The 15653-nt window shown below is 47.0% G+C and overlaps 1 pseudogene; it reads right to left on the bottom strand.

Annotated features, from left to right (window-relative positions):
* Nucleotides 1-375: 375 nt before the first annotated feature.
* LOC116882242 lies at nt 376-10198 on the bottom strand (annotated as a pseudogene).
* Nucleotides 10199-15653: the final 5455 nt, after the last annotated feature.

Consider the following 15653-nt stretch of genomic DNA (forward strand, 5'->3'; position numbering starts at 1 on the left):
CTGTGCTCACCCTGAGTGTAACTATTATGTTACTATTAACTATACTCCCTGTGTTGTATGTCCCCATGTATTTTTGCTTTGGTTTCCCTTGCCTTAGGAGGCATGTAGAACAATGATGCTCCAGCAAGTGTCAAAGAGATTACTGCCTGTGTTCTCTTCTAGGAGTTTTATGGTTTCAGGTCTCATGACATACAAACGCATTCAAACATATTCCTTTATTCCTGTGACTTCTTTTTTTCCTTTTTGGCTGGGTAGAGTATGCTTCATTGATGGTATGTGACAAAGTTTGGCTCCGCCAGTCCCTCCCCGTCTTCAGTGTGTCTGAGATGGACACTGTGTAGAGGTCGGGAGATTCTCAGCGTGTTGGGGGATGAGTTGGGGTGAGGACTTCCCAGCAGCTGAGGGCCTCTCTCTCCCTCCTGCTCTCACTGGAGCTGGTGGCCCAGTGGCTCTTACTCCTTGGAGGCCATATGGACCATAAGTTCCACCATCCAGTTGCTGTAGCCAAATTCATTGTCATAGCAGGAAATGAGCTTGACACAATGGTCATTGAGGGCAATGCCAGCCCCAGGATTGAAGGTGGAAGAGTGGGTGTCACTGTTTAAGTTGCAGGAGACAACCTTGTCCTCAGTGGAGCCCAGCGTGCCCTTGAGGGAGCCCTCCAATGCCGCTTCAGCATCCTCTTGATGTTGTATTTGGCAGCTTTCTCCAAGTGGCAGGTCAGGTCCACAACCAACACATTGGGGGTGAGAAAATGGAAGGCCATGCCAGGGAGCTACCCATTCAGCTCAGGGATGATCTTACCTACAGCTTTGGCAGCACCAGAAGCAGGGTTAATATTCTGGGCAGCCCCTTGGCCACCATACCTCACCTTCCCAATGGGGGCGTCCGCAGTCTTCTGGTTGCAGTGATGTCATGGGCTGTGGTCCTCAGTCCCTCAGTCCCTCCACCATGCCAGAGCTGTCACGCATGACCTTAGCCAGAGACCAAGCAGTTGGTGGTACGGGAGGCATTGCTGATGATCTTGAGGGAGTTGTCATACTTCTCATAGGCCACACCCATCACAAACATGAGGGTGTCAAAGAAGGGGCAGAGATGATGACCCTCTTGGTCCTACCTTCAGGTGAGCCCCAGCTTTCTCCACGGTGGTTAAGACTCCAGTGGATCGCACAAGATACTCAGCACCAGCACCATCCCATTTGATATTGGTGGGATCTCACTCCTGGAAGACAAAGATGGGTTTTTCACTGATGACAAGTTTCTCATTCCCAGACTTGTCTGTGCCATTGAATGGGCTGTGAGTGGAATCATACTGGAACATGGAGACCATGTAGTTGAGGTCAGTGAAGGGGTCATTGATGAAGACAGTATCTGCTTTGCTAGACTTAAAAGCAGCACTGGTGATCAGGCCCCCATTATGGTCAAATGTGTTTATTCCAGCCTTTATCCTAGTGTCTCAGGGACACAGCTGATACTACACCAGAAGATGAAGCTGTCTGTCAAAAGGGAGGAGCAGAGAGCTTCCTGTGACTTCCTTAGTCCATACTGTAAGCCTGTTTCTCCTTCTCCTCTTTACCTATCTTACCCATCCCTCTATCCCTCTCCCTTCTGGCAATTGTAAGTTTATTCTCTGCATTTATAGGTCTGATTCTGCTTTTTGTTTATTCATTTGTTTTTGTCTGACTTATTTTACTTAGCATAATATCCTGTAAGTTTGTCCATATTGTTACACATGGCACAATTTCAGGCCTTTTTGCCTGCATGATATTCTAGTGTGTGTATGTGTGTCCGTGTGTGTACCACATCTTCTTTATCCATTCATCTGTCAATGGACACTCGCTTCCATATTTTAGCTGTTGTAAATAATATTGCAGTGAACATAGGAGTGCATGTATCTTTTTGCATTAGTGTTTTCATTTTCTTTGGGTAAATGCTCAGTAGTGAAATTATTGGATGATACAGTATTTCTATTTTTAATTTCTTGGGGACTCTCTGTACCATTTTCCAAAGTGGGTGTACCAATTTATGTTCCCACCAACATGCTCATACAACATGCATATATGTTGGTGTATGCTCATACACCAACAGTGTATGAGCGATCCTTTTTCTCCACATCCTTAACTCTTGTTATTTCTTTTTGATTCTCGGCATTTTGAAAGATGTAAGATCACTATCTCTTTGTGGTTTTGATTTGCATTTCCCTGGTAATTAGGATAAGCATCTTGCCATGTGTCTGCATGTCTTTGGAAAAATGTCTGTCTAGCCTCTGCCATTTTAATCAGATTATTGGTTTTTGGGGGGTGTTGAGTTGTAATACGTTCTGTAATCTTTTCAGTATTAACCCCCTATTGGATATATCATTTGTCAGTATCTTCTCCCATTCAGTAGGTTGCCTTTTTCTGTTGTTGATAGTTTCTTTCACTGTGCAGAAACATTTTATTTTGATATAGTCCCAGTAATGTAGTTTTGTTTTGGTTTCCTTTGCCTTAGAAGACCTATCTAAACAAATATTCCTGCTGATGTTAAGGAAATTACTGCCTATGTTCTCTTCTAGGCGTTTTATGGTTTCAGGCTTCATGACATACAAACATACTCAAACATTTAAGTCATGCAAACAAACTTTGGAAGATATCCACCAAAGAGATGGTAGTGATTCTGAAGAAAGACCCTTTTTAAATATATCTCTGATATTTTGAAATCTGATTTTCCAAGAAGGAATTATTCATGTCAAGGTTCTTTTAAGTTCTTGATAGAAACATATATGTATATGCGTATGTGTGTGTGAGAGAGATTGATTAGAACAGTGACTGGAACAAAATAAACACTAAATGTGTTTGATATTATTATTGTGTTACTGCATACTGACTCCCATCCAAGATCCTGAGAAGCCCCCCAAAGGAGAAGCACCCCGAAGGAGAAGCCATCGAGAAATTTGTGTGTTTTAGAGTTGTATCCTCAGAAAAATTTTGGGAACTACCATGAGGTCCCAGGGCTTTTTTTCACCTCTATTTTTATGTTCAGAGCAACGTCTCCTTTCTCATGATGCTGCTCACAGGCCTAGCAACAAGGGCGCATGTTCCATCTGCCCCACCTTCCCCAGCGAAATGTCCTGCCTGGTTCAGAACCATGGACAGTGTCGTGGGAGGCAGCATTCCCCTGCCAACCCAACAATCTTGGGCATGCTGATCCTGTGACACATCTTTTTTAATATTTGAATCTCCCCCACGTCCTTGTATGTTGTGTGGTCAAGAAAATGTGTCTCTCTTCCGAAGTCAAGACAAGGGCCTTTCAGTGACTGTGGATCTAACCCCCTGCCAACCCAACTGCTAATGGCTCAGTAGAAAGAAAGCCCACTTCTTTCCATGCCTGCTTGGTAGAAGCATCTGGTTTTAAGTTCAGTGTAAATGACTCTAGGAAGAAAGGAACAAAAATTATCAGATGCTTTTACCTAATCAGTGTACACATACTCAATCTTAAATGGGGCTTCCATATGACAGGGGGCTCTGGGGTCCAATGATACTGGACAGTGAGCTTTGGTTTAAGGGGTATGTAGATTGTACATAATGCTTCTATGATACTGTCTTCTTTATATTTAGGTAAATGACTTTTTACCTGAAGCAGAGCCCAGGGGGTCATCACAAATACTTACCCTTCTGAACACAAACAGGTGAAAATTCTTCTTACCCCAACAGAAGGAAACGCTGCCCCCAATGCAGCCAAATTGAATGATCCAAAAATGTCAAATACCTGGGATTGATTACAGTTAGCAACAAGGTAAAAGAATGACTTGTTTATGAGTGAACGATGAATTGTTTGTAGTGATACGGTTGAGCTGGATGCCCTGTTCTCCCCATCCTGGGCTCAGAAGGGCCCTAGCAATTTCACCTACTCCCATTTTTGTAAAAACAAAGAAATAGAAGCATAGATGTTCAAGGGCTCATGGGGTACCAGAAGCTCCTCTCCAGTGTCCCATCTGTCATGAGGAAAATGTACATTCTTGGTTAGGCATTTCTGCCTTACGTAGTTAAAGTTTGCATTACAGGCAAAAGTGCCAGGGAAACTGGTGGTCAAGGCAAGCTGGCTGGCACTAAAAAGCTTAATTGATGTTTGGTTTATTGCGAGATGACCGGAATGGGAGATGCTGGTCAGAAAAAAAAGGTCACACAGTGCTTTCTAAGGAAGACCCGAGGGAAAAAGTTGAGTTTGGACCAAGTCCAAACTTTGGACTCTCTTGGCAGTGTAGCATGGACAGCCATTCCAGACACTTAACAGTATGTTCTCCGTGTTTGCTGTGATAATTCTTGCGACCACCTTGAAGGTTTCACACTACGTTTCACTATGACCTTGCCCAAGAGGACTGAGGACTGGACTTCAAAGCCTCTGGGGTCTCAAGAGCCAGGTCACTGCATGACAACCAATTAAGTAGAAATTTGGTTAGCAAGCCGGATGGTCTGTGGTAATGAGCCAAATCATGTCCTACGAAGAGAAACAGACCCTGAAGATGAGTCATAACAGGAGAGTAAACAAAGATAAACCTTGGTGACCACCCCCCAAACTTTCCTTTTCAGCACAGATGGTTTTTACCCCCTATCAGTGGAATGTTAATGACTCCCATCCATCCACACGAAGCTGTTGCAACAACAAACACTGGCAGCTCCTATCGGCCACTTGACATGTTTGCTGGCCCTTCTCATTCTCATTGGCTCGCTCTTATCCCTCAGCCTTCACTGAGAGTTGGGGATATTTGCATCCTAGCCAAAGAGAAAAAGTAGAGGTTCCCTGTCCCCTGTGCCCTTTCCTTAGCAACATGGCTTCCATGTGTCAGAGCAATGGTGCGCTGCAAAGTAAATGAGAAGGAAAAATGCTAATGTTTCCTGAGTACCAAGATAAAGCAAGCACCCTCCTGGAGCAAGACTTGCACAGTCTCCTCACTCTTCCCTCAAACCCCTCAAGTAGCGCTGCCTAGTGTACCCATTTTGCAGATGAGGAAACTGAGGCTCGGGGATATTAGCTTTGTCTAGAGCACAGCTGGAAAGTGGCAGAGGCAGGATTTGAACTCAGAAAGCCTGACACATCAGTGTCTTCACTCCTGCCTCCCTCCAGAGCAGATTTTTCAAGGCCGAGAGAGGAACAGCCTAGAGCCAGCACAATTGCTAAGGTAATATTTTCCCAAAGGATCATTTTTCCTTCTACTTAGTTAATTCCCATCAAACTCAAAGATTACCTTGGCCTTCTAACCTGAAGTTGTGTCCAAGATAGGCTTTCCGGAGGGTCTGTGTTGACAGTCCAGATGAACTACCGCTCAGAGAGAGAATCAGACCCCATGAGTTTCTGGGCTCAGAAGCTCAGAGCACAGTAGCTCCAAGAAGATCTCAAAAGACATGGGCGGAAGAGACTCTTAACAGTCCAGTTTTGGAAATGATGCCATTTATGGACAAATTGCAGCTCAGGGCCCTTCTTAGGAAGATCTATTATAGACCCGTTACTGAGATCTATATTATCTTGGCTCCAGAATAATTGGTCTTGAAATAAAACATTGCTGTTATGCGCATGACTACAATAGCAGCTCAGAAACTTGAGAAACAAATGTGTGGCTCCGGGATGCCAGGGGGCAGGTCACGATGGCTGTGCAGCTTTGTTTTGGGGCCCCATTGTAGCTCGGCTTCATCTTCCCGCCATTCTTCCCCTTGAGCCACCGCCCCCCCAAGGTTTTGCCCTTGTTCACATATCACTTTACTTTATATTCTCTTCGGAGAAAACTATGACATGCATACATTTAAAAAGTAAAATAAATGTCAGAACTTCCTGCTTCTCCACTTTGCAAACACTAAAGTAAAACCATGTGCATGTGAACCTGGCCCCCTGGTTGTTGTCGTTCCAGGTGTCATCTAGAAAGACCCTTGAGCTAGGACCAGGAGGGTCAAAAATTGAAATGATAAGTGTTTTATCGACAGCCACTGAAAGCCTAGGGAGCCATGGCCAAAACAACTTAAAACATATCTACTAAAACAGATGGCCTTTCCCTGTGTTTCAGTGATTGAAAACCAAGAGGCATTCCGTGTCGTGGCAAGGGTGCTCCGGGGAAAGGATTAAGTGTGTGCTCTTTAAAGTCAACAGATGCCACTTAGATTAGGGCTGCAGCTTTTTTTTTTGGGCAGGGGTGAGGGTGGGAATTGGGGAAAGGAAAGAAAACATGCCTGAATTCCCCAAGGGAAGTCTGTGTTCCACAGCAAACAAAGCCCCAGCCAGAAGCTACCCTTACACGCACAGGGCTTCAACCTCAGGGTCTGAGCCAGCTGCAAATGTCACCTGTGGCTTTCCAAGTTAGACTAGCCCTTCAGGCCGCCGGTCTTGGCTGCCCTGAAGGCTGAGCTTTGGGAAAACAAAGCACCAGATCAAAGCCGTGAGAGTACTGCTCTCAAGTCAGCTTCGTGGGAGGGCCCTGTGTCCACGGAGGAGCCGAGCAAGCGGAGCTCCCTGCAAAGTCCTGGCATGGTGATCACTTATTAAGTGCCACTGAATACTGCAAGGCCTCACCGCAGTCTGCTAGATGCTGCGCAAGGCACAGAAGAGCTCCCTTACGGATCTTATAAACCTGGGATAAGCAAGGGGTGTGGCCTGGGTGGGAAAGTTCCTTGAAGGGGTAATAAAGCCACGGCCCCATGCTAGGCGGCGGTCATCCCGCCGTTCTCCGGATGGTGTCTGGTGTCCCAGAGCTCTAAGCTGCGGCCATCCCGTGGAGGTCAACAGGGCCATTGGAGTCCCTCGTGCCTTCCGCAGCCAGCCCGCCATGGTCCGAGTGCGGGGCACAGGCTACCCCAGAACAGGAGGGGGCCGCCCCCTCCTCGCTGCCTGGGACCGTGTGGCCAGCAGAAGCACAGCGGGAGCAGCCAGTGAGACCCACATTCTGGATCTCAGCTCTGAGCCTCCATTTCCCTGCCTCTCACTCAGGGCTCCTACGTCCGTGTGAGATGAGGCTCTTTCACGAGAGCGTTGCCTGGCCCTCACCTCTTTTTGTCTGTCGAAGTGCAGCCTTCGCTATCGTGCAGGGATGCCAGGCCTCTCTGTCTTGTCTGCCACCTCCAGATTCACAGGCTGGCTTCTGCCCCCAGACGCTCCCACTGGCTCCGTGCTCAGCAACCCCCCCCCCCCCCCCCGAAAACCACCGCCCTCCCCTGTCCCTTTGGAACGGCGCGCAGGCCCCCCGTCCCGCAGTCTGCCCCCAGACTCCACATGCCTGACTGGGGTGGCGGGCGCTGCTGACTGTTGCTGGGGCTACGCAGTCCGGGATAGAAATCCTCAGAAGGAAGAACACAGCTGAACTTTGGCCGAGAGCCAGACAGGAAAGGTCCTTATTACCTGTGTTTTTCTTTCCCTCCCTCCCTTCAGATTCTCCGTGGTACCTACACCCGTGTCACTCTTCCGTTCTCAACTGAATGACCTCACCCTTCGCTTCAAGAAAATGACATTCCAAAGCAGTCTCACTTTCTCCTCCCGAGTCTTCTGTCATCAGGGGGTGCCTGGGCTTTTCCTGGAAGAGCAGAGCCCTGGCTGGGAGGAGGGTGGGACCCAGGGCAGGGGACAGAGAGGAGAGGAGCGCTTGTGTCCTCACCTCTTCACCCCTGCAGTGAGGCCTGTGGACCCCTGCTGCTTACCAGGGAGCCCGTTCTTCAAACATCTCTTGATAATACTGATTTTTTTTCCTCACTGTGCATCCATATCTCGTCCGGCAGAAAGGATACTGTTCCTAGGAGTAGGACTCTGGGAAAGGAGATCCCCATGGGGGCTCTTTCCTGTGCTGGGCCTGCCAGAACCACACAAGGACACCCACTCTGCCGGTCTCAGAGGGGACATCACTGTCCGCTGCACGTTCTTTAGTCCCATCTATGCAGTGGCTGCTTTCGGGGCAGGGGACTTCCCAGCTCTCAAATCCAGAGCTCCTCCGGCTGCCAGAAGCCAAAATCTACCTCGGGAAAATGGGAATAAATTATAAGGCTACAGAGAAAGCACCAAACCCAAGGACAGAATGAAGTATGCGTGAGTCTTGCGTGATGGTGATTGGAAAGTCAAAAGCTAATGTTACTTTCTCTGTCTCTTTAAACGTCTTTTCACTCTCACTGTGGTTTGAATCCATTCATTTTGCCTCTTCCGTGTGACCCTCTCGTGCTTACTCAGTGGGCCACCCCAGTCTCCAAGTCCCTGCATGCTCCGCTCTGCCCCCTGCAGCAGACTGCCCACATGGCTCTCTGAGCTGAAACTCCTGCCCAAATTTGGTTGGCCCAGCCCAGTTTGCGGTCCCTCTGCGAAGCTGGTGTCCACTGATGCGGGCATCGAGGGGTTCTGAACTGTGATGCATGGGTGGGGGGAGGAGGGCTCTTTCAGAAGCTACGAGAAGGTCATGTTGCCAGAACTAGAATATAATAACGTTTGTCGTGACGACACTGGTGATGACCGCCCGTCAGATAGTTTAAGATATGGGGGGGGTGTCTTCCCCTCACTGTACTGGGGAGGCTGCGGGGCTATTTTTGTAATGCCTGGGAGCATTCTGATTGCAAACATGCCTGCGTCACGGTGTGCGTCACGGGTATTAGCTGCTTGGGGAAAAGTCCTGGGGACACAGTAAAGCGATTATTCAGAAGACACAGCTGACTGTCAACTCTTTAGAACCAAGAGGGGTTGGGGCCCTGGGGAATCCCTTATCTTCAGCATTGCTGGAGTAGGAGTCAGAAGGAGGCTCTTGGTGCTCAGAGTATTAATTTTAAAATGCTTCATCACCGGGGGCTCCTGGCGGGGCTCGGTTGGGCATCCGAGTCTTGATTTTGGCCCGGTCATGATCTCAGGGTCATGAGATAGATGCCCCTGGCCCTCGCTGGTCTCTGTGCTGAGTAGGGAGTTTGCTTGAGTTCCTCTCCCTCTTCCTATGCCCCTCCCCCCAAAATAAATAAATAGTTAAAAAGCTGCATCACCGATGCTCCCATGGCACAAAGAATGTTTTGTGATGAAAAGCACAGAAATCGGGGTCTCTCAGGTAATAGACTGATTTTGAAGAATCAAACTTGATATGTGAGTACGTTTTAAGACTGTCTTAACTGGTCTGTCTTATTATCCTCTATGTATATACACATGTATGACATATGACAATCTGTGTCTAATTAGGATGAAAAGAACTACCTTGGCAAGCATAGAAGAATTTCAGTGATAAAGGGTTGTGTCAGATTTTAATTGGCAACTTAAAAAACCATGTGTTACATGAAATAAGGGTGCGTCTTTGATAATGTCGTATTCAGTGAAAGACAGTAACGTCCTCAACAGTAGAGGGTGCAGAACTCTGACCAGCAGAAACTTAGGGGATGTGGGGATCTGGTTTTGGGGGGAGACATCTTGGGGACTTGTCTTGTGGCTGAGTTTGCCCAGCAAGCGGATCTTCACACAGATGGCATGTGATCAGTCCATAAACACAGCAACGTTCTTGAAGAAAGCTCAGATTCGTGCTTCATATAAGCATGCCAGAATGTCAGCCCTCAAGGTCTGTGGAGAACCCCAGGAGTGACGGGGCGTGCTTTGACATGAAGGGAGAGGGCAGAAGCAGGCCCGTGTAGCTCCAGCCCAGGGAACCGGGGAGGACCTTCATTTGGGGAGTAAGCCAGGGATTTGGTCACATAGGACTGTCTGGACCAGAGCAGGGAGTTTGAATTTTTACTCTGTGTGCAGTGGGATGCGAGCGGCAGAGTCTGAGCAGATGGGCTATTGACACTTTTTTTTTAAGGTCATCCTGGTTTTTGGGAAAACAATGCCCTAGAGGTAGTAAGGAAAGAAAGCAGAGAGCAGAGGTTGGTGAAGGTTCAAGACTAAAGATGAGGAGGGTTGGAGCAAAGATGGAGAAAATGTAATTAAAGCCTAGTTTAGTATATCACACCACACCACAGTATGGCAAATGGTCCCCGCATTCCCTCCCGTTCACCCAGCAGCGAGACCGATGGTCATTCTGAAGACGGGACGGTCTCTCTGTAACGCAAGTGCCATTGCCCCCCAAGGGTTCGTCTGTCTGGTCCAAGTAGCCCGTGCTGACGGAGGCTCACATTTCACCAGCAGCGCAGTGGCCTGGTGTTTGGGTCCATGGACTTTTCTCCTGGCTCACGCTTCGGCTCACCCAGCACCCTTGGACCACACCTGACCTGCCCCCTGAGAAAACCGCCATGCCGTCGCTTGGGAAACAGGCTGGGTCACTTACACAATTACTTCTCTTCTCCCCCAGCACATGAACAACAGCGTTCAATAAATCAGCCCTATCTAAGAATGCGTTTAGAGCAAAGGAACCATCTGGATTTTTAGAAGGTCGTTAGAAAGTATACATGAAAGAATTTCTCCCAATTCCCTCCTGTTATGAATCTGGCTGGTTTCCACTGAGCACTGAAGTTCCTCTTTTGTGTGACGGGCTTCCTCAACTTTAGAAATGTGCCGGATTCCAGTTGTGTCCAGAATCACCTGGCTGCTGTGTGTGCCTGTGACAGGTTCGGGTTAAAAACCAAATTCTCCGTTTTTCCTATTTTATCCCCTTGAATATATTAATTACACTCAAAAATGTTAGCATTTTCTTCGTATTTACCGTGCATCTCTGAATGCACAACAATAAAAATAAAAATAAAATTGCTGAATTTTCCTGTATGTATTAAATGATAGCAAATAATTTGTAGATAGGGTCATTGAAATTCTCGCTCATACTAGATTACTACCCATTGCAGCGACTGCAATGTGCGTATAACTCTTCATTCCTGTTTGCATCTCTACGTAGACAACCTTTTGATGAGCTTTTGATGTTGACCTTGAGCAAGGCCCAAAATGTAGCTAACGGTGTTGATAAATGTGGACATGACAGGCCGTAGTCTGCCCACGATGGCCAGTTTCTCACAGAGTCTACTAAGGATACAAGACGGTTTGGGACCCACAGAAGCACTGATTATAGGTTTGGTTGTTTGGGAAAACTGTGGTCTGGAAGTTTATCTCTGCTTTTTCTTAGACCTCGCATGACTGAGCAAAATTACTGGCTTTAAGAGACAAGGATAACGAGAATGGGGACCGCATGATGTGACCCAGCAACCAACTGCCATGTCTGGGCTGCAGAAATGTCACTTACCAGCCTTGAGGAGAAGTTGCCTGACTGCTGTTCACTGTTTATATCATTAAGAACCTGGTTTTATGCCTGTACTGTGCTAAGTGCTTCACCTAAACTAGCTAGCTCTTCTTACCTCCGCAGCGACTCTGTGAGGCACGTTTCAAGCTGCCACTTAACTGGAGAGAGAACTGAGACACAAAGAGGAGGTAGGCGACTTGTCCAAGGTCACACAAATAGTAGTGGATGGACTTGAACCCTAATTCACGTCTAACACCAGAGCTCAAGCTCTTAATTACTGTGCTGTAGTATCTTCCTTGACCGAGAGAAGCACAAACTACCATCGCACATGGCTTGTAGGTTAATCTGAAAAATGAGGATACAGGGGCGGATACAAAAGGTCATGGTCAGGTATATCCTTACCACTGATCACCAAGAAAATATTGACTGTGTATGAGGTCTGTAAGATTTTTGACAAATGCTTTCAGTTCATTTGGATTCATGGCAGATTCGTATACAGAGCAGAGATGATCGTTCTCATGATAAAGGGACAGGCATGAGCACAGCGTGAGGGTAAGACAGCAAAAGAAGTAGTCTGGCCACAGCAAAGTTCTCCTTTGACGGATGGTGCAGAGTGAGGTTGGAAGAGAATAGAGTTGGAACGTGACGATCCTCAGCAGCCAGTGGGGGGAGAGGGGATCATGGATCTGACGAGTGAGGGCCTGCAGCAGAAGGGGTCACTGAGAATTTGAACAGTAGCATGGCATAGGGAAGGCGGTATTGCCCTGGCCATGGCAGACTTGAAAGACCTGGGAACCTGGAGTTGTGGAAACCAGCTCAGAGCTTGTTAGCCATTCCCCAGTGTAGACGGATGTGGCTTTGACGCAAGTGGTGGCAGTTGTAGAAATGGAGAGAAGGGGTGAATGGAAGTACAATGCCTTTATTCAGACCAACGGGCCTTGATGTTTGGGTAAAGGGAATGAATTGGAGCCTTTAAACCTAGATGGATTAGAGAAATGAGATGAGGAATTCCAAAGGGATCTTGGTTTTGGAAAGAAGATGATATGGTTGATTTTCAAATGTTTTGACTCTGAACAGTTCATGAGCTATCTGGGTGAAGATTTCCCAGGATCACTGGTAAGTACGGCTGGAACTGGAGAGAGAGGTTGGGCTGATGGTGCGGATGTGGGGATCCCTGTTGCAGTGAAAGCCACAATGAGGGCTGAGGATGGAGACAGAAGAAAAGAACAAAGAGGCCAAAGAGAGAGCTTGAGTTAGAGAAACCTCAGCTGAAGAGGACCCAGTACAGGAGAAGAGAGACCCATGTCTCTCATTTCCGGGGGGAGTAACAGCCCCTTTTCCAGAAGGGAAGACTTAGCTTAATACTTTCCAGGTTTTTCATCCCAGAAGTGATCACTTGGAGGTTGCACCTCATGCTGGGAGCTTTTGTCCACCCCTTGCCAGGGGGCTGGCCCATGTGGCCCATGTCTGCAGGGCCCACACCCCCTCTGGCTTCCTGTTAGGTATAACTAGTGGCAGGCCCCAGATGGAGATGGGAGGGATGGAGGAAAGAGGTTTGAGGTCGGGACACTTATTTCTCTGGCTCCCTTCTTGCAAGGCTGCCTCAGCCTGGTCCTTTCCTGCCACTAAAAGTCCCTGTTCCGCCCGGGGGCCCACATAGCACACACATTCCCCCTGTACTCAGTTTCTCACCCTCTTTTCATCCTTTTGAGAATTGCGGTGCATTGGATTCATTTCCTGGTGCTGCCATGACAAATTACCACAACCTGGATGGGTTAACACCAAAGAAATGTATTTTACAGTTCAGGGAGCCAGAAGTCTGCAATCAAAGGCGTCATCAGAATTGGTTCCTTCTGCATGTTCTTAAGGAGAAGCTAGCCCGTGCTCCTCTAATAGCTTCTGGCAGTTGCCAACAATCCCAGGATTCCCTGGCTTGCAAGGACATCACTCCAATCTCCTCCTCCTTCTTTAAATGGTCGCCTTCTCTGTCTCTGTGTATCCTTTTCTTCTTTTCTCCTTCTTACACTGGGTTGAGGACCCACCACAATCCGGTATGCTCTCTCCATCCTTCCCTTCCTTACATCTATAATAGACCTTATTCCCAAATAAGAACATGTTCTGAGGTTCCTGGGTGGAGGGCAGTATTCAGTCCCCTGCAAAGGGCAACAGCTCCTATATCGTCAGCCCTGAGTTCCTGCACTTACCCTTGTGGTTTCCCTCCACCCTGACCACATATTTGTACCTTAGTCTCTTTGGAAACAACCCCGCCTTGGATTATCCTCATTTCAATGCAACTTCTATTTCCACTTGGGACTCTGAGTGATGAACTTCCCTTTAGTAAATTTCTTACCTTTTATACAAACCTATACGCATTACAACTAACTCATCATTTCTCCTTTTTTGGGTTTTGCTGCCAGAAAAGGTAGCCCTAAACATCGTGTTCAACTGTGTAGAAGCTCTCTTTAGGCGAAATTTCTGCTATCTTTATCTTTCCCCCTCGAATAACTATTATTTTGTTCTCATTTTAACATGTCTTTATAAATTATTTTTAATGATATGAAGTATAGCTTAGTAAGAAAATGCTGGTTCTCCAAGGCTCCCTTTCTCTGGCCAAGTCCCTTACTACTTCAAGCTCATCCTTGGAGGAATCCATTTGGACATCTACTTCTCACACTTCGGGGGATGTACATTTGGTTCCTGTAAAGCATTGTGTTTTGAATTCACACCAGTTGATCTTGACTGAGATGAGCGTTCACATCGTTTTTCCCATGTGTGTGATTCTGAGTTTGTGTGTAGTTGTAATCACCCATCTTTATCATGATGAGTATGTCATGGCATAGTTAATACAACCTATAGCACCTGGCCCATTGATAGTCACTCTCATCCATCTCCTGGGGATATCTCCTGGTTGCACGTCGAGTTTGAGGAAGCCGTCCTGTGGCCCTTTGGAAAATGAAGAGGAACATTCCATCCAAATCATTGTTTTCAGCTCTTAAGAGTTTGTGACCCAAAGTCCTGTACTCTTGCTCCTTACCCTCTACCCCACGAGGGAGCTTTCAAATAGTATCAAGATATCTGGCATTTTTCATACAGTTGTAGAGCTGGGAAGAAGCTGGAAAGAAGCCATGTAACCCAACCCGTGGGAGTCCCTTATTTTGCAGTGAGTAAACAGAGGTCCAGAGACGAGACTCCACCACCCATTGCCCCATGATGTGCTTGTATTTTAGCTGGGGAGGATGTTCCCAGCTCAGCACCTTTTCCATTGGCATTTGCTGTGTGTGACCTTGACAGGATCCAAGTGACATACAGAGCAAGTACTATGGAAGTTCGGGGGCAGAGGAAGAATCTTCTGGCTTGGCTCAGAGAGCCAGGGAGGGTGTCCAAGAAGAAGAGTAGGTTGAGATAGACCTCAATGTTGACTTCTACACACACTAAATTCCAGTTCTCATGGCAGCGGGGGTTGGGGGGAAAGGGGGGACAGGAAGATGTCCAAGACTCAATTTAATAAGCCCATCAACCTAACCAGGTACTGGCTCTTTATGCAAACAAGTGAGAATAGTATAGTAGTGGTCAATGAGAAATTTTGATCAAGAAAATTGCACTTTGGGTAAGAAAGAAAAAAGTAGACATTCTAGGATCAGATACTACTACTAATAGCCGTTACTGAGGAAAATAGTTTTGAATGGAGTAAGTCTAGACTAAGATGTCAAGGAAGCCTATTTTTAGTTAGAATTTAATCTTTAATTTTTTATGTCTTATGATTATTCCCAAAACGAGTAAAATCAATAAGAGGATAACATAGGAATTGTTGAGATTGATTATACTGAGACACACACACCCCCATGCATATATGGTCAGTGGTCAAAAATTCAGTGATCTTTGCTTTCCTCCCCCGACTCCCAAATTTGAGATTCTGTTCATTCAATCGGTGAGTCAGCTTTGTAATATTTATCAGCATTTCCCTTCTGCCAGATCTGGGGGAAATTACGAAGGTGAAGACAACAAGCCTCTTGTCTCCTAGGAGCTCACAGTCTGGGTGGAAGGACAAACATTTAAATGAGTGAGAGCTGAAAGAGACAGAGAATGTGTTACGGGGCGGGGATCTTGTGAGCTGGACCTTTGATGTAGCCAGATCCCGGTGGGGAATGATAAAGGCGAGGTGAGGTGAGGCCACTCATGCTTCACGAATGATTGGACTGGAGTCAGAGGCACTGGGAGCCAATGAACGTTCTTACACCGGGTCATAAAATAGATATGCTTTAAAGTATCTGCACTCAGTGGGCTGTGGGAAAGATGGGAGGCCGGAAGATAAATTGAGAGGCTATTTAAAAAAAGTAGGCTGGAGTGATTTTTCGGTCTGAACTAAGGTAGTTGGCAGCAGAGATGGAGAAGAGAGGTGGATTCTAGAAACATTTTCGAGTGTCCGTCCTGGGGCGAGGGAAGGTTGTGTAACGGCGTGATTAGGAACCCAGGCTTCTGAGTCGGGTGGACCTTGGAACCGATTCCAGCCCCATCACTTGTG

Source organism: Lontra canadensis, unplaced genomic scaffold (genome assembly GCF_010015895.1).
Source record: "Lontra canadensis isolate GAN:19392208 unplaced genomic scaffold, GSC_riverotter_1.0 scaffold82, whole genome shotgun sequence".
Classification (NCBI taxonomy): Eukaryota; Metazoa; Chordata; class Mammalia; order Carnivora; family Mustelidae; genus Lontra; species Lontra canadensis.